This window comes from Erythrolamprus reginae, chromosome 7 (assembly GCF_031021105.1).
Source record: "Erythrolamprus reginae isolate rEryReg1 chromosome 7, rEryReg1.hap1, whole genome shotgun sequence".
NCBI classification, from domain to species: domain Eukaryota; kingdom Metazoa; phylum Chordata; class Lepidosauria; order Squamata; family Dipsadidae; genus Erythrolamprus; species Erythrolamprus reginae.
Window position 1 is genome coordinate 72,550,037 of NC_091956.1, and position 18,349 is coordinate 72,568,385.

The 18,349-nt window shown below is 41.1% G+C and overlaps 1 protein-coding gene across 1 annotated transcript in view; it reads left to right on the plus strand.

The window, feature by feature from the left end:
• FHIP1A (FHF complex subunit HOOK interacting protein 1A) overlaps positions 1–18,349 on the plus strand; it is a 105,490-nt gene that overhangs the window by 15,186 nt on the left and 71,955 nt on the right. Inside the window, exon 2 of the mRNA XM_070757818.1 lies at positions 4,861–4,981. The gene's annotated coding sequence lies outside the window, so the exon portion shown is untranslated. The remainder of the gene's footprint in view (positions 1–4,860; positions 4,982–18,349) is intronic.

Here is an 18,349-nt window from a genome sequence, read left to right on the forward strand (position 1 = left end):
TAATAGCCATTGGTATCGGACTGGATTAAATCAGAGCAACTGCTAGTTCTTTCTTTCTTCTGGATAGCTATCCTTTTAGGAGACACATGTAGGCCCTGCTTTTATTGGAAAGCTATAGTAACAAAATGTTACATGTTTGAATGAGTTTTTTCCTTCCCTAGTTGAGTGTCAACCTTGCCAATTAGTCAGACAATAAATATGACCAGATGGGCTAATACTATATTACAGCTAGTCCATAATTGTGGTGTAGGTCAAGGATTACCTATTTGTACACAGGGAAGATACAGTACAGTACTTAGAAAAAAGATGAGATATACAGTGTTCCCTCGATTTTCGCAGGTTCGAACTTCGCGAAAAGTCTATACCACGGTTTTTCAAAAATATTAATTAAAAAATACTTTGCGGGGTTTTTCCCTATACCACAGTTTTTCCTGCCCGGTAACGTCATATGTTATCGCCAAACTTTCATCCGACTTTAATTAAAAAAAATTAAATAAACTTTAATAAATAAACATAGTGAGTAATGATCTAAATGGTTGCTAAGGGAATGGGAAATTGCACTTTAAGGGTTTAAATTGTTAAGGGAAGGCTTGTCATAGCCAAAAATTGTGTATTTACTTCTGCATCTCTACTTTGTGGAAATTTGACTTTCGCGGGCAGTCTCGGAACGCATCCCCCGCGAAAATCGAGGGAACACTGTACTGTAGCTTCCATCATGATTAGTTGGTCAATGGTTCTTGAGAATAATAGGAATTATACAAGCCACAGTGGTGCAGTGATTAGAGTGCAGTACTGCAGGCTACTTCTACTGCCTGCCAGCTGTCTGGCAGTTCAAATCTCTTATCAGGTTCAAGGTTGACTCAGCTTTCCATCTTTCCAGGGTGGGTAAAATGAAGACCCAAATTGTTGGGGGCAATAACCTGACTCTCTAAACTGCTTAGAGAGGTCGGTAAAGCACTGCAAAGTGCTATTGCTATTATTGATTAATACATCTGGAGCGCATCTGTCTGAGAAAAAAGTATTCTACCCAATGCAATTTCCAATGATTGCACAAAAACCTGTGATTTCAAATGTTCACAGTTTTCTGCATAAAAGTGTTGGCGATAAAAGTAAATATGGGTGCTAAATTAATAATTTGCAGTGATGTTAAAATAAAATATTTCACAGAAGGTGATAAAACATAGCTACAGAACATGGAGTGTGTTACCCTGCCATTTGCCCTCAAGGTACTTAACCTTTCAGAGTGGATTACTACTTTTTCATCTCCATATCTGTGTTGTTTCATCTGATAGCTGTTATTACTAACCTATTTGGCTTGAAGGCAGAAATCTTCAATTTAAAAGGGTCATGGTGGGCCATTTCACAAAATTAACCTTGGATAGCTAACATTCTAAAAGAAAATGACCATCTGATGTTGTAGTTTTGGAGTTTTAAAAAATATGTATTTAATATATGTTCTGTCGCGCTCTCTGGTAGAATCCTCCCAAAAATTCACAGGTACAAATTTCAGACAAACACACGTTTGAAAATTCAAAACAATGTTCTTTATAATGAAAATTCACTTAAACTAAGCCCTCTTTTGGTATAGCAAAGAGCACTCCTCTCCAAACAAACTGGTAATTTATACAAGTCCCTTATCAGTCCTGTGATACTTAGCTTGCAGCTGTGAGGCAATTCAAAGTCCTTCTTTCACAAAGTGAAACACACTTTGCTCTGGTTTAGTTTCAAAGCAGGGAAAAATCAGCACACAAAAAGTCCAAGTCAGTAAAGCGAAACACAACGATCAGATAATCCTCCACAATGGCCAAACCCACAGGCTGCTATTTATAGCAGCCTCACTAATTACCACAGCACCACCCAACCACAGGTGGCCTCATTTTTGTTGATAATAATCTCTCAGTTGTTGTTGCCTATGCATCGCTCTCCTCATGCGTGGCTGTATCATTAACTCTTGTTCTGAATCCAAGGAGGAGCTAGATAATTGATCTCCTTCTGAGCTGTCTGCCCCACTCTCCTCCTCCCTGTCACTCATGTCTTCTTGGTCAGAGGAGCCTTCATCATCAAATTCCACCGGGGCAAAACAGGCCTGCGGCATGTGGATGTCTCCCCCACATCCACAGTCCTTGGGGCAGGAGCTGGGCCAGAGCTAACCACAACAAATATATATTTAATAACTCTTCCTACTTTAGATTTAAAGAAACACAAAATTTGTCTATGCTAAATTTCTGGAACTGGTATAAGCAATGGTGTAATCATAATACGTACTTTTTTGTGTATATTCTATATATAAAATTTTATTTTATTTTTTTTTGATTTTTTTATTGATTTTTTAAAAAATGAGACAAAACAAGACATACAACATTTAACATATAAAGGAGCTACCGCTAGGCATAGAAGTCTCCTAATACAGAATAAAAAGACTAGTTATAATTAGATCAATACAGAAAGATAAAAGTTGTTAATAACATATCTCTTAATATATTAGTAATGTAAAATCTGTATATTTCAGAATTTTTGTTACTTCTCAATTTCAATCAATTAATAAAACTAAAACTTATCCATTAAGTATCAGTACACAATATATTCAACTTGGTAGGTTACACTATTCTATAATTTGTTTTTGTATCATTAATAATCTTTATTAACATTCCACCAATTATATACTTTCTCCCAAGTTTTGTAATACTCTGTTTCCACTTGATTATTTAACCTTCTCATCATCATATCTAATTCTGCATATTCCATAATTTTCTTAAGAACTTCTTCATCTTTTGGAATTTCATTTTCTTTCCATTTTTGTGCAAAAAAAATAATTTGTGTTCTTAGGAGGAACTTCAGACTGTATGAAACTGGCCAAAGTCTTATGGTGTAACCAGATTAGTAGATTGCATTGGAAGAATTAACTTTTTTCGTTGGATTGTATTAAGTAAGAATATGAACGTAACTGTCAAAAAGGCGACAGTTAAATTTTTCATTAAAATTAACATGTAATTGAAAGTGCATTAAGCATTGTTTTGTATTTCTAAAGAATAATAGCTTATATAATTCTAATTATAACGCGTACAGTCATTTATGGTACCAGGGTACAATATCATTAATAAGGAATGATGTTATATCCCCACTTTGAACAATATTATAGGTGAGATGCTGTCAATTAGGTGTTCAGGTACTAGAGACTCAGACTCGGGTTGAGGGGAACAGACTAAAGCTGAACCCAATAAGATGAGTTACTGTTTACATAAATGGTATTATACACCAGCACAACTTGCACACTTCCAGGGGAAAGGAAAGGTAACTGTTGCATGGTTGCCAAAAGAAAGGAATTTTTATGCATATGTTCTGGAGTGCGTTGAAGTTCAGAAACTTTGGAAGGAAGTGCAGAACGAAATAAATAAAATGCTAAATATTAACTGGATAATTACAAAACAAATAGCGATATTAATTAAACAAAGAGAACTAAGAGATTTTAAAGAAATAAAAACTGCAGCACTGGAAAGTGCTCAAGCGGTAGTGGTATTGGGTTGAAAAGAGTCTGTAAAATGGACATTACAGAACTGGTACTGGTACATGGTGGATCACATTCATTTTGAAATCATGGAAATAAGATTAAACAATTTTGATGAAAATAAATTGGAGAAGCTGATGGCACGATGGAATAAGGCGAAAGGTTATATGCTGAGTAGAATCTGTGATGAAAATGTAAAAAATAAACTCCAATCACTCTTTTAATAATAACAAATGCAAAGTAGAGCTAAGGAAATTAAAAATATATACAGTACAGTGATACCTCGTCTTACAACGCCTCGTCATACAAACTTTTCGAGATACAAACCTGGGGTTTAAGACTTTTTTGCCTCTTCTTACAAACTATTTTCACCTTACAAACCCACCGCCGCTGCTGGGATGCCCCGCCTCCGGACTTCTGTTGCCAGCGAAGCACCTGTTTTTGCGCTGCTGGGATTCCCCTGAGGCTCCCCTCCATGGGAAACCCTACCTCCGGACTTCCGTGTTCCGTGTTTTTGTGATGCTGCAATGGAAGTCCAGAGGTGGTGTTTCCCAGCCAGGGGGAGCCTCAGTGAAATCGCAGCATCGCAAAAACACAGGTCCAGAGGTGGGGTTTCGAGGACTTCAGTGTTTTTGCGATGCTGCGATTTCACTGATGCTCCCTTCGCTGGGAAACCCCACCTCCGGCCTTCTGTTGCCAGCGAAGCGCTTGTTTTTGCGATGCTGGGATTCCCATGCTGGGATTCCCTGCAGCATCACAAAAACACAGAAGTCCAGAGGTGGTGTTTCCCATGGAGGGGAACCTCAGGGGAATCCCAGCAGCGCAAAAGCGGGCGCTTCGGCTGGCAAAAGGGGTGAATTTTGGGCTTGCACGCATTAATCGCTTTTCATTGATTCCTATGGGAAACATTGTTTCATCTTACAAACTTTTCACCTTAAGAACCTCATCCCAGAACCAATTAAGTTTGTAAGACAAGGTATCACTGTATATATAAACTAGTAAATATTTGAAACCCCCGCAATTGGTGGTCAGTCGGGTGATGGGCACATGCACTGTGCACCGTTTTATGTTTGTTTTATGTAACTTTTATGTGCAAAACCAATAAAAATATATTTAAAAAAATATAAGATGAGTTACTGTTTAGATGCTAAGATTCATTGTCAACTCCAGGTTATTTCTGAGTGGCAGGTGCCTTGAACTGGGGCGTCCTCTTGGGCTCACAGCTCCTCCTCAAATAGCAGAAGGGAGCCAAGACCAAAGAGAACTTTGCCTGACTTCACCTGGTCTAGCTGGTATGGGAAGACCTAGCTATAGTGATTCATTGTATGTTTGGTTTACTGTGACCTACTTTACAGGTGACTACCCTTGAAGAATATTTGAGAATTACAAGTGGTCCAGAATATGACTAGTTTACTTACTATTTCCTGACTTTGGAAGCATTTAACACCAATTCTGTGGATCCTGCATTGATTACTGGTAAGTTTATTTATCCTTATAAGCTACCTGGAGTAACAGAGAGTGAACTGGGGTGTCAATATAAATTTTCTTAAATAAATAAAATACTGTACTAGTAAAATGATCTGTAAAGTTCTTCTTGGCTTGGCTCTTAGGACTGTAGGACTGCCTTCTTTCAATTACATCATCCCTATTTATCAGATATTATAAGGAAGAACAAGGGGTGTGCATAAGTGTACCTTTGTGCCTACCGTTCCTGTCCTAATGTCTTTTTTATCTTTTTTATCTCTATTTTATACTTATATTATGTTAAACATACTACAATACAATACTATATTTGTATGACAAATAAAATAAATTAAAACATTTTAAAAAAAAAGTACTGTACTAGTGATTCCATTTTTCTACAGGTGAGAGATGCTGAAACTAGATAGAACTGATTCTCTATAGTTGTGTTGGTTTTTCAGTGGAGATCAGGCTCACCTTCCTTACTATCGTGTAGAAAGCTACTACACAACCTGTGGTCTGTTTGCTCATTGTTTTCAGAGACATTTCCTTACCTAAACAGAGAAACAGAATTATCAGAGGTGCGCGAACAAGCCAGTGGTAGTGGGACTGTTTTCCTATTGACTTGCCTGTTGAATTTACATACGGAAAGCTTGCAGTGAGCATCCTTCCTTCCTTCCATCCTTCCTCCCTTCCTTACCTCCCTCCTTGCACCCCCTCTCCCTCCCAGCAGGCAGGTAGATCACAACTGGAGCTTTGATTTTCAGAATTACCTAGAATGATAGCACCACCCACGATGGAGAATTTACTCTCTATTATTTTATGGTATAATGTGCAAATTTAGCTCTAACTGTTCCTACATTTCTCTATGAAAATATTATGCTGTTACTCATCTTTACTGAGATTTATATGCTGCCCCGAGTCCTCGGAGAGGGGTGGCATATAAATCCAATAAATAAGTAAATAAATAAATAAATTGTCGATTTTAAAAAAAATTATGAATTCAAATTTTGTGCTAATTAGCTATGGTTTATAGTCAAACCAAAATTTAGCAATGGTTTATACATAAACCATCAAATATTATATTGTTTTTAATGCTTTGTATAAAACCACATATTACCAATTCTAACTACAGTTTTTATTGATTTTTTTCAAGGCAAGGATAAATTGATTTCATAGCACATACAGTATGACTGTGCTGTTTTAGGAACAGAGCTTAATTGAAACTTGATTACAATTATGTATAAGAAAGGAAAGAAAAACATTGTTGTCTTCTTCCAAAGAGAAATGAACAGCGTTTTAAACGAGTCGTTCTGATCTGGTAGAAAATGTCAAAAAAGCAGAAATCATTGCAAATTGATGTGCTGTCACATGGGAGTATTTGGTTAATAGGTCCCAATTGTAGCGAAGAATGAGACACTAAAAGCCCATAAATCAATTTAAAGACTTATCAGCAGCAAATGCAGAAGTGCAATACTGATAAATACAGGAGCCGTTTAGAAAAAGGCTGCAATATTACATATTTATCACATGATGATGGTACAGAGAGATATTTAGCCCGAAATTTAGTTTAAAATACAGTATTACATACTGCCATTTCTCATGATATCATGTTTGTGAATTTGCCTTCCCCCTTTCTTTGCCAGCCCTAAGTTTTAACATAATTATTTTATTCTGCTTTTTATCATTAATATTTATTATGTATGCATAATAATGTAAATGCTGAGAATTTTAATTTGATGGATTCTATACAGAAAGGGACTCAGTGGCTCAGGGGCTAAGATGCTGAACTTGTTGATTAGAAGATCAACACCTTTGAAAAATGTTCGGAAACTTCAGATCGTGCAGAATGCAGCTGCAAGAGCAATCATGGGCTTTCCAAAGTATGCCCATGTTACACCAACACTCCGCAGTCTGCATTGGTTGCTGATCAATTTCCGGTCACAATTCAAAGTGTTAGTTATGACCTATAAAGCCTTTCATAGCATCGGACCAGAATATCTCCGGGACCGCCTTCTGCCGCACGAATCCCAGCGACTGATTAGGTCCCACAGAGTTGGCCTTCTCCGGGTCCCGTCGACTAAACAATGTCGTCTGGCGGGTCCCAGGGGAAGAGCCTTCTCTGTGGCGGCCCCAATTCTCTGGAATCAGCTTCCCCCGGAGATTAGAACTGCCCCCACCCTCCTTGCCTTCCGTAAACTCCTTAAAACTCACCTCTGCTGTCAGACATGGGGGAATTGAGGCATTCCCCCCCCTCCCCGGGCCTATACAATTTATGTATGGTATGTCTGTGTGTATGTCTGGTTTAGTAATGGGGTTTTAAAATGTTTTTTAAATTTATTAGATTTGTCATGAATTGTTTTATTGTATGCTGTGAGCCGCCCCGAGTCTACGGAGAGGGGCGGCATACAAATCAAATCAAATCAATCAATATCGGCAGTTCAACAGTTCAAATCCCTGACGCCACATAACAGAGTGAGCTCCTGTTACTTGCCCCAGCTTCTGCCAACCTAGCAGTTCAAAAGCACGTAAAAATGCAATCTATTAAAGACCCAGATGACGAAATAAGGACTGGTGGCAGCATTGGTTAAGGAGTTAACACAGAGATGAAAGGATTAAATTAGATATTGAGTTAAGATGTTAAGATGTTTATGTTTTATTATAAATAGAAAAAGGGAATATAAGGGACTGGATTTTATAATATTGTTATTTGTAGATGAAATATATCTCATGTGTGGTTAATTTTAATTAACTTAGCAAAGAAGAGGATAAAAAGTACACATTGAAAGTATTATTAGCGCTTTTCTCTCTCTCCGAATGTTTAACATATCTAAGAAATATTGTTAATTATTATTTTAAGCATTGATTCTGTGTGTTTTTATTGCTCATGTTGTTTTATTGTATGCTGAGAGAAAAATAAAGAAAAATTTTATACCCGGGGGAAAAAAAGAAGAAAAAAAAAATGCAGGAAAAAATAGGGACCACTTTGGTGGAAAGGTAATTGCACCCGGTGGGTCTTTGGCGTTTAGTCATGTCAGCCACATGATCCCGGAGACGTTTTTGGACAGTGCTGGATCTTCAGCTTAGAAATGGAGATGAGCACCGCCCCTACAGCCAGAATCAACTAGCATACATGTCCAGGGGAACCTTTATCTTTTATACAAAATTATTAACTCCTTAGAGAGGGGTGGCCAATAAACAAACAAACAAACAAACAAACAAACAAACAAACAAACATAATTTTACTTCTAAGGATATAAATATTTTCTAGGATTGTTCTTTGAGGTTTTTTACTAAAACATTTGTTGCACTTTGGATTATTATTATTATTATTTATTAGATTTGTATGCCGACCCTCTCCGCAGACTCGGGACGGCTCACAACAAACATTGTTATGAAAACAATTCATAACAAATCTAATAATTATAATTTAAAATATTTAAAAACCCCATTTACTAAGCAAACATACATACAAACATACCATGCATAAATTGTATATGCCTGGGGGAGATGTCTCAGTTCCCCATGCTGACGACAAAGGTGGGTTTTAAGGAGCTTACGAAAGGCAAGGAGAGTAGGGGCCGTTCTAATCTCTGGGGGGAGCTGGTTCCAGAGAGTCAGGGCCGCCACAGAGAAGGCTCTTTCCCTGGGGCCCGCCAACCGACATTGTTTAGTTGACGGGACCCGGAGAAGGCCTGGGACCTAATCAGTCGCTGGGATTCGTGCGGCAGCAGGCGGTCTCGGAGATATTCTGGTCCAGTGCCATGAAGGGCTTTAAAGGTCATAACCAACACTTTGAATTGTGACCGGAAATTGATCGGCAACCAATGCAGACTGCGGAGTGTTGGTGAAACATGGGCATACCTAGGGAAGCCCATGACTGCTTTCGCAGCTGCATTCTGCACGATCTGAAGTTTCCGAACACTTTTTAAAGGTAGCCCCATGTAGAGAGCATTACAGTAGTCTGTAATGTTACTGTTACTGTTCATAATTTTAAAGCACTATCTCAGTGATAGTGTAAAGTTTCATAGATGCCATCAAAATTGGCATGGCTCATAGTTATAAAAGCTTGGCAACTTTAAGATTTGTGGACTTCAACTCCCAGAATTCTCCAGCCAGTTACAGATGATAGTTCAGTACAGTATAACATTTCTGTTACCCTGATAGCACAGAATTTCATATTTTGTTTTCGAAGGGCTTAGCAGTTTGGTGAGATTTAAACCATCTGTACATTAGATTAGGTTGCTCAAGGCTTATTGGAATATTTTCAGATGGGCTACAAAAACTAACAAGAACAGATTATTCTGTACATAGGAAGAAGAAAAATAACTAGATTTACCATATTTTTTAATTATATAAAGAAATGTATTACTGAAGTCTTTTTTTTTTTGATAATTTTAGAGATTTTATTTTTCAACTAGAATTTTTGCTTGATTATTTAGCATGAAGAAGATCAGTAATTGTAAATTATTATTTGAAAATTGGGTTAATAATTATTGATGCTTACAGGTTACCATGGGCAAATAATAATAATGTATAAATCTTTCTTGTTTTCCTTTAATTTTACCATAAAAGTCCTTTTTTTAACTATAATAACACTGAAGTAATAAAACTTATATAAACATGACATGGACTAAGGTGGTACATGTCTATGACATGAATCAGAAATGCAACCTAGCTTTATTGTTTTGAGCCTCTCCCTAAAATACTGATCCTGCCCACCTTTCGGAAGATCACGAAGGCCTGGTTTGGGGCCATGATATTAATACAGTGGAACCCCGACATAAGAGCTGCTCTACTTAAGAGCAACTCGAGATAAGAGCTGGGAGGGGAGAGATATTTTTGTTCTACTTACAAGCCCAAATTCGAGATACAAGCGCCAAGGAGCTGTCTCCTGAAGCCAAACGCTAACTTCCGCGTTCGGCTTCAGGAGACAGCTGCGAAGCGGCGCACGTGTTTTAAAAGGTTGCAGCGGCCTGGGGGGCTCGGGGGGTGCTTGCAGCTTTCTTTCTTGCTCTTTTTTCTTTCTCTCTTTTACCTTCCCTTCCTCTATTTCTTCTTTTCTTTCTCCTTCCCACCTTCTTCCCCTCCCTCCCTCCCTTCACTCATTCCTCTCTTACTCTCCCCTTTCATAAGTTTCCTTGCTTCCTTCCTCTGTTCCTGTCCCTTCCCTCTTTCCTTCCTTCCTTCCACCCTCCGTCCATTCATTCACCCATTCCTCTCTTGATCGCTTAAAGCCGGTCCCTGGTGCAAAAAGGGTTGGGGACCTCTGTCCTACAGGATTGGGTGGCAGAGAAGTTGAACATATGTAAATTTAAAAGTTTAAGAAAGTTTACAAGTTAAGTGAAAGAAACTTCATTATTCATTTATATGTACATGTACATTTCTTCATTAAAAACATGTCTTTCTGCATAATTTAGACTAACTTTGTGAGTTTTTTGAGGGCTGGAACCAATTAAAATTATTTACATTAATTCCTATGGGGAAAAGTCGTTCGAGATAAGAGCTGCTCGACTTAAGAGCCCAGGTCCGGAACGAATTAAACTCGTATCTCGAGGTACCACTGTAGTGCTCAGGTGTGAGTGTAGAAGTGTTTGGATACAGTTTGTCAGCAGAGAGATTTACGTGTCTTAATCTAAATTCTTTTAGTTGTTGGTACATTTGGATTCTGTTTTTATATTTGCTTGTGTCCACAGCCCCTCTGGTCGAAGGTGATTATATACATTTTTAAAAGAAATAAACAGAAATAAAAATCGTCATACAAAAATGTAGGTAGACAAGTTTTATGTCACAGCAGGTATTTAGTCACATACCTCTTGTCCTCCATGGATAAATATGATTAGTATGCAGTTTAAAGTATATTTAGTTTGCATATGAACTCCAATATATTATTATTATTATTATTATTATTATTATTATTATTATTATTATTATTATTATTATTTAGATTTGTATGACTCCCTTCTCGGAAGACATATAGATGAATGAATGTTAAATGTAATATATATTCTGTCTGTTACAGAAGTGACTGTTTTTTTAATTAATAAGGGTTTTAGATTGTTAGTTTTAGTTTAATATTAGATTTCAGATTTTGTGTTGTTCATTTATATGCTGTAAGCCACCCCGAGTCCTTGGAGAGAGGCGGTATATAAATCCAATAAAATAATAGTAATAGTAATAGTAATATTCTGCTGCACGAATCCCAGCAACCAGTTAGGTCCCACAGAGTGGGCCTTCTCTGGGTCCCGTCAACTAAACAATGTCGTTTGGCGGGACCCAGGGGAAGAGCCTTCTCTGTGGCGGCCCCAGCCCTCTGGAACCAACTCCCCCCAGAGATTAGAATTGTCCCCACCCTCCTCATCTTTCGTAAGCTTCTTAAAACCCACCTCTGCCGTCAGGCATGGGGGAATTGAGATTCTTTCCCCCTTAGGCCTTTACAATTTATGCATGGTATGTTTTGTATGTATGTTTGGTTTTATAATAAGGGTTTTTAATTGTTTTACTATTGGATTGTCACATGTTATTTTATCACTTAACAGTTCACACTAAGTATTTGGATATGGATATCATTTTATAACTTCTAGATCTTCTGGATATTTTTTTCAGTGCATGTTTTCAGTTTAGCCATAATGTATAGTTGCATAATTTGATTTCCTGCAGCTAAATTTCAGAATTGCTAAATTCTGCAAAATTGAAACTATAGGAAGTTTACCATCTGAATTTTCTGTTAAAAAGAATGATAATAGGTTTTTAAAGTACAGTGATCCCCCGGTTATAGCGTCCCCGACCATTGCGAACAGGGTAATTCGCGATTTTTCAACCCGGAAGTCAAAATACCATCTACGCATGCGTGCCCTTTTTTTCTATGGGCACGCATGCGTAGATGGCAACCGGGAGATCAGCTGCTGGGCGGCTTCCCTGGGTCTTCCCCCTCTTGCTGGCATCAGCGAGGAGTTTCCCCACCGCCCACGCAAACTCCTCGCTGCCGCTCGCCCGCCCTTCGCCTGCCCACGCCGTTCGCTCCCCCTCTTGCTGGCGGGAGGGCGAGAAGCCCTCCCCAGCACCCGCTCGCCCGCCCTTCGCCGCTCGCCCGCCCTTCGCCCTGGCCGCTTCTTCCCAGCGGAGAAATTCCAGCCCCCACCTGGTCCCGCCCGATCCTCCTCCCTGAGGCAGCTCGCCCTCCCATGGCCGCTTCCTCCACCCTCCATCGCAAGCCCTCGCCACCGCAGCCAACGCGCGCTGCGATCTTCAAGCCCCGCTCCTTTCGGCCCAGCATCCCGGGCCAAGCGGCTGCCTTCCGTGACTGAGCCTGGCTGGCCCGGAAGATCGTAGCGCGCGTTGGCTGCAGCGGCGAGCGAAGCCAAGCCGGCAGCAATGTTGCCGCCGCTGCAGCCAACGCGCGCTACGATCTTCTGGGCCAGCCAGGCTCAGTCACGGAAGGCAGCCGCTTGGCCCGGGATGCTGGGCCGAGAGGAGCCGGGCTTGATCCGCTGAGCCTGGCTGGCCCGGAAGATCGTAGCGCGCGTTGGCTGCAGCGGCGGCGACATTGCTGCCAGCTTGGCTTCGCTCGCCGCTGCAGCCAACGCGCGCTACGATCTTCCGGGCCAGCCAGGCTCAGCGGATCAAGCCCGGCTCCTCTCGGCCCAGCATCCCGGGCCAAGCAGCTGCCTTCCGTGACTGAGCCTGGCTGGCCCGGAAGATCGTAGCGCGCGTTGGCTGCAGCGGCGAGCGAAGCCAAGCAGGCGCGCCGTTCTCCGCTGACTCCTAAAGCGGGGAAGTTCGCCAGGAGTCAGCGGAGAACGGCCCAACTGTTTTAAAACGATCGGAGCTTTCCAATGAGTCCCGAAGACAAACGGCAAACTTCTGCGTTTGTCTTCGGGACTCATTGGAAAGCCGCGCGGGTGTTTTAAAACATCCCCGCCGACATGGGGGGCTTGCTAGCACTCCCCCAAACCCGGGTTGGGGGTTCGGGGGGGTGCTAGCGAGCCCCCCATGTCGGCGGCGACGTTTTAAAACAGCCGCGCCGCCCCCCAATCTTCGGCTCCTCGCTAGCGGTGCGGAAGTTTAAAACACCATCTGCACATGCGCAGATGGTGTTTTTACTTCCGCAGCGCTACTTCGCGAAAACCCGCTCGTTGCGGGGGGTCCTGGAACGGAACCCTCGCAACGAGCGGGGGATCACTGTACTTGTTCTGCTTTTGATGTGTGTTGGCAAAAATGCTGATGGGGTGGGCTTGGTAATTTTTAGAACTTCTGGTTAAGTGCAAAAGATTTTCAAAATTCTCAATCTTCTATTACTATTTTCTTCATCCCATCACTATATATTTTGCTTAGAATTATTGCTGCAATTATCACTGCAAATCCTTCCCCTCTGTTTTAATAAATAGCAATCAATCTAGATGACATATGATTGCTGTTTTCATTGCAGAGGATTCTATTAATGAGTGTGATCATTTACACAGTGTCACTGTAGTATTGGCATTCTGAATAATTTAGAAGACTGCGGCAGGTAGATAGCTGTGTAGTGTCCTTGTCACTATGGCAATATATTTGCTTAATGCAAATATTAGTCATTATAACTATGTGTCTCTCTAGATCCGGGAAACCTATCAGTAAGAATGCAGAAGTCTTTCCAGTTCATTTTCCACACTTACATGGTGATTGGTCTTCTGGGTTGGATAAATCCTTATTAGTTGGAGTTAATTTTCACAAAACACACAATTGGACTGTATTCAGGTTATCAGAATTACAGATTTGCAAGGGACTGTGGAGGTCTTCTAGTCCAACCCCTTGCTCAGGCAGGAAGCCATAGACCTGTGATGGCGAACCTATGTGTGCCCCAAGTGGCACGTGGAGCCATATCTGAGGCACATGAAGTGTTGTCCTATGTCAGCTGGCCAGCTGATTTTTGGCCTTCCAGAGAGTGAGGGGGTGGAGATAGTTTTTCCTTCCCCAGGCTTCAGGAAAGCCTCTGGAGCCTGTGGATGGTGAAAAATAGACCCAATGAGCATACTGGAAGTTTGGAAATAAACTTCTGGTTGGGCCATTTTTCACGCTTCCCAGGTTTCAGGAGGCTTTCCTGAAGCCTGGGGAGGATGAAAAATGGCCTAACGGCCCAACCAGAAATTGCCGATGATACCCAGTTATACATCTGCACCCCATGTCCAGTCAACGAAGCAGTGGAAGTGATGTGCCAGTGCCTGGAGGCTGTTGGGGTCTGGATGGGTGTCTACAGGCTCAAGCTCAACCCAGACAAGATGGAGTGGCTGTGGGTTTTGCCTCCCAAGGACAATTCCATCTGTCCGTCCATTACCCGGGGGGGAAATTATTGACCCCCTCAGAGAGGGTTCGCAACTTGGGCATCCTCCTCAATCCACAACTAATAATGGAACACCATCTTTCGGCTGTGGCGAGGAGGGCATTTGCTCAAGTTCGCCTGGTGCACCAGTTGCGGCCCTACTTGGACAGGGAGTCACTGCTCACAGTCACTCATGCCCTCATCACCTCGAGGTTCGATTACTGCAACGCTCTCTACATGGGGCTACCTTTGAAAGGTGTTTGGAAACTTCAGATTGTGCAGAATGCGGCCGCGAGAGTTATCGTGGGGCTTCCCAGATTCGCCCACGTTTCTACAACACTCCGTGGCCTGCACTGGCTGCCGATCAGTTTCCGGTCATAATTCAAAGTGTTGGTAATGACCTTTAAAGCCCTACATGGGATTGGACCAGAATACCTCCGTAACCGCCTTCTCCCGCACGAATCCGAGCGGCCCATAAGGTCCCACAGAGTTGGCCTTCTCCGGGTCCCATTGACCAAACAATGTCGTTTGGCGGGCCCCCGGGGAAGAGCCTTCTCTGTGGTGGCCCCGGCCCTCTGGAATCAACTCCCCCCGGAGATTAGAACGGCCCCCACCCTCCTTGTCTTTCGCAAATTACTCAAGACCCACATATATTGCCAGGCATGGAGGAACTGAGACACCTCCCCCAGGCTTTTATATTTTATGTTTGGTATGTATGTGTTGTATGGTTTTAATTGCTGGGGTTTTATATATCTTTTTCTTTTAATATTAGATTTGTTCACTGTTATATTGTCTTTTATTATTGTTGTGAGCCGCCCCAAGTCTTCGGAGAGGGGCGGCATACAAATCTAATAAATTATTATTATTATTATTATTATTATTATTATTATTATTATTATTATTCAAGTCACTATATAACAATAAAAATACTATCCCTTTACATTTAGTACTAGGGAAATCAGAGTGCCACTGAGATCACTATATAGTACCTAGCTATTGAGATGCGGCAATTACAAGTGCTTTTATGTTGTATATGCAAAGCAATTAACATGTGCTAGGAAATATTTACTGTTTATTTTTTATAAACATGCCAATCTATTTTCACCTCTGTCAGTGTGTTATTTGTTAATACATCCTTATAATAAGGCCAAGGCTGATGAGTTTTTCCCAATTCTAAATTAGGAACTCTTATTATTATTATTATTATTATTATTATTATTATTATTATTATTATTATTATTATTATTATTTGCCTTGCTACTCTACAATCCCTACACGTTTTTAATTTAAGTCTTTTCTTCATTCATTGACCAGGTCCTCGGGGACACTGGAAAAAAAAAGGATTCCCTGCCTGTATCATGTTGATTAGAGCTGAAAGGCTCTGATTCTTGGGGATTTTAATTGTCAGATAATCCCCCGGTCTCATTTTTCAGGATTAACAGAACTAGATACATGCGCAATACACACAGGCTATTGCACTGTTCAAAATCTGTGCCCCATTGGTGTATCGTATAAAATAATTGGGGGCAGGGAGGAAGTTGTGTTTTCTGTTGCAGAAAAGATAGAAAGGAAAACCACTCTTTCCCTCCCCCCCAGATAAGCATAGCAATTAGGGCTGCTCAGTGATCTGCATTCAAAGGGCAAAATGTAGTTTAGTATGCCCATGGGTGTGGATGCTGAAACATATACGGAACCAAATGCTTATTTCCTTGGGTCATGTGCCAAATTGATTTATGGATTTCCCACAAGTCCTATTTGCAGACTGAGAAAGGATTCAAATCACATTTCCCCCTTTCAGTTGGGATCTTTGCACACCTCAACAGGAATATCCTAAAAGATTATTATTATTATTATTATTATTATTATTATTATTATTATTATTATTATTATTATTTTATTTATTGATTGATTGATTGATTGTGAGCCGTCCTGAGTCTATGGAGAGGGACGGCTCACAACAGCAATAAAACGATTCATGGCAAATCTAACAATTTAAAAACATAAAAAAAACCCTATTATTAAGCAGACATACATACAAACATACCATACATAAATTGTATAGGCCCGGGGGAGATATCTCAATTCCCCCATGCCTGGCGGCAAAGGTGGGTTTTAAGGTTTCACTGTTGTGAGCCGCCCTAAGTCTATGGAGAGGGGCGGCATACAAATCTAATAAATAATAATAATAATAATAATAATAATAATAATGAGTTTACGAAAGGCAAAAAGGGTGGGGGCAGTTCTAATCTCCAGGGGGTGCTGGTTCCAGAGAGTCGGGGCCACCACAGAGAAGGCTCTTCCCCTGGGACCCGCCAAACGACATAGTTTAGTCGACGGGACCCAGAGAAGGCCAACTCTGGGACCTAATCGGTCGCTGGGATTCGTGCGGCATAAGGCGGTCCCGGAGATATTCTGGTCCGGTGCCATAGTAAAATTAAGAGCATTTTTAAAAAAAAAAAAAACCTACAAGTACATGAAACCGATTGAAAACCATTTAAAAATACCACATTCACAAGCTATTTATGAGCACTGTAGTGTAGAGGTTAGACTGCAGTACTGCAGGCTGCTTCTGCTTACTGCCGGCTGCCTGCAATTTGGCAGTTTGAATCTCACCAGGCTCAAAGTTGACTCGGCCTTCCATCCTTCCGGGGTCCGTAAACTGAGGATCCAGATTATTGTGGGCAAGAGGCTGACTCTATAAACCTGCTTTGAGAGGACTGTGAAACACTGCAAAGTGGTATACAGTATAAGTGCTGTGCTATTTTAATAATTGTTTACATGCTTGGAGAGTATCTGGAGGTTCAGGTTTCTAAGTCAGGGGTAGGCAAACATGGCTCTTCTAATGAATTGTGGGCTTCAACTCCCAGAATTCCTGAGCCAATTATGCTAGCTCAGGAATTCTGGGAGTTGAAGTCCACATCCGCTCCGAGTCCACGGAGAGGGGCGACATACAAATCTAATAAATTAAATTAAATTAAATCTTATAGAAGAGCCAACTTTGCCTACCCCTGTTTTAGGCCTACAGTTTCTGTATAATTAACACAGAATTAGTTGCAAAAAAGGTTTTATTAAGTGTGATTCAGAATGATTCTCTAAAAGGTTAATCTGTATGTTGGCAGAACGGGAGTACATATTTTGTTGGGTGCCTGTTCAGCATATACTAGCTTCATTAACATACCTGTCAAGCAGCACAGTAATTAAGATGGCCTAATATCAAGGGAATTTACAAGGACTATGCTGTACAGTACATGATGCAACATTCATAACTTTTAAGACTTGTATAGCAAGGCATTCTTCCTCGCCCTTTCCATTAATTTGACCCAACACTTGGTGATTGCAAGAGTGGCAGCATTTCAAAGCATTAGAAAGACTCCTTTCTTGGCTGAATCGTTGCAAAAGGTATAGCGGTCAGATTTTTAGGCCACAGCAAGGTCACTTATGTTAAATCTGTCTTGACCCCACAACAGAATGTGGAAGAAGAATTGAGAAACTATGGATGTTGAGGAATATTGGAGGAATGTAGATGAGCTTTGATAAGTCAGGGGAAACATGACTCAATCTATTAAGACTTAAAGTCTAGTAAGACTTAAAATGGTAGTTTGAGATATGTTGTTTCCAGACTTCTTCAAGGTACAGTGGTACCTCGTGATATGAACCCCCCCGTGATACGAACATTTCGAGATACGAACCCGGGGTTCGGAAATTTTTTGCCTCTTCTTACGAACTTTTTTCGGCTTATGAACCCACCGCAGATCGCAAAATGACGTCCTTCCTGGAGGCCACGTTTCGGCCGACCAGGAAGGACGTCTTCGTGACGTCAAAGCTCTGCCCATGGAATTCTCTATTGGGATTCCCCACCTCCGTTTCAGCCTTCAGATCGGCCGAAAACGCCACCACCGATTGTAAAAACGGCGCTCTGCTGGGCAGCACTGCCCGGCTGTAACCTTTTGAAACAGCTGGGCGCTTCTCGGCGGCCTCCGGAACCCGAACCCGAGCTTTTGCCAAACTTCTGGGTTCGGCATTCAGGAGAATGCTGAGAAGCTCCCCAGCTGTTTCAGAAGGTGACAGGTGGGCGGCAGCGCTTC